The sequence below is a fragment of the Heptranchias perlo genome, unplaced genomic scaffold (genome assembly GCF_035084215.1).
Source record: "Heptranchias perlo isolate sHepPer1 unplaced genomic scaffold, sHepPer1.hap1 HAP1_SCAFFOLD_52, whole genome shotgun sequence".
NCBI classification, from domain to species: Eukaryota; Metazoa; Chordata; class Chondrichthyes; order Hexanchiformes; family Hexanchidae; genus Heptranchias; species Heptranchias perlo.
In genome coordinates this window covers 4,949,337-4,950,999 of record NW_027139537.1, presented here as the reverse complement: position 1 = coordinate 4,950,999, position 1,663 = coordinate 4,949,337, and positions in this window count along the sequence as shown.

Here is a 1,663-nt window from a genome sequence, read left to right as displayed (position 1 = left end):
AGTCCAACCAACCGTGTATTGTGCAGAATGTAATATAAGATATGGACTGAGTCCAACCCACTGTGTAATGTGCAGAATGTAATATAAAATATGTACTGAGTCCAACCCACTGTGTAATGTACAGAATGTAATATAAGATATGGACTGAGTCCACCCCACTGTGTGATGTGCAGAATGTTATATAAGATATGGTCTGAGTCCAACCCACTGTGTATTGTACATAATTTAACACAAGATATGGACTGAGTCCAACCCACTGTGCATTGAACAGAATGTAATATAAGTTATGGGCTGAGTCCAACCCACTGTGTATTGTACAGAATGTAATATAAGATATGGTCTGAGTCCAATCCACTGTGTATTGTACGGAATGTAATATAAGATATGGACTGAGTCCAACCCACTGTGTATTGTACAGAATGTAATGTAAGATATGGACTGAGTCCAACCCACTGCGTAATGTGCGGAATGTAATATAAGATATGGACTGAGTCCATCAAACTGTGTATTGTACAGAATGTAATATAAGATATGGACTGAGTCCAACCAACCTTGTGATGTGCAGAATGCAATATAAGATATTTACTGAGTCCAACCCACCTTGTATTGTACAGAATGTAATATAAGATATGGACTGAGTCCAACCCATCTTGTAATGTGCAGAATGTGATATAAGATATGTACTGAGTCCACCCCACTGTGTATTGTCCAGAATGTAAAATAAGATATGGGCTGAGTCCAACCCACTGTGTATTGTACAGAATGTAATGTAAGATATGGACTGAGTCCAACCCACTGTGTATTGTACAGAATGTAATATAAGGTATGGACTGAGTCCAACCCAATGTGTATTGTGCAGAATGTAATATAACATCTGGGCTGAGTCCAACCCACTGTGTATTGTACAGAATGTAATATAAGATATGGACTGAGTCCAACCCACTGTGTATTGAACAGAATGTAATATAAGGTATGGACTGAGTCCAACCCAATGTGTATTGTGCAGAATGTAATATAACATCTGGGCTGAGTCCAACCCACTGTGTATTGTACAGAATGTAATATAAGATATGGACTGAGTCCAACCCACCTTGTAATGTGCAGAATGTAATTTCAGATATGGACTGAGTCCAACCCACCTTGTAATGTGCAGAATGTAATCTAAGATATGGGCTGAGTCCAACCCACTGCGTAATGTGCGGAATGAAATATAAGATATGGACTGAATCCACCCCACTGTGCATTGTCCAGAATGTAAAATAAGATATGTACTGAGTCCAACCCACTGCGTAATGTGCAGAATGTAATATAAGATATGGAGTGAGTCCAACCCACTGTGTATTGTACAGAATGTAATATAATATATGGACTGAGTCCAACCCACCTTGTAATATACAGAATGTAATATAAGATATGGACTGAGTCCAACCAACCGTGTATTGTGCAGAATGTAATATAAGATATGGACTGAGTCCAACCCACTGTGTAATGTGCAGAATGTAATATAAAATATGTACTGAGTCCAACCCACTGTGTAATGTACAGAATGTAATATAAGATATGGACTGAGTCCACCCCACTGTGTGATGTGCAGAATGTAATATAAGATATGGTCTGAGTCCAACCCACTGTGTATTGTACATAATTTAACACAAGATATGGA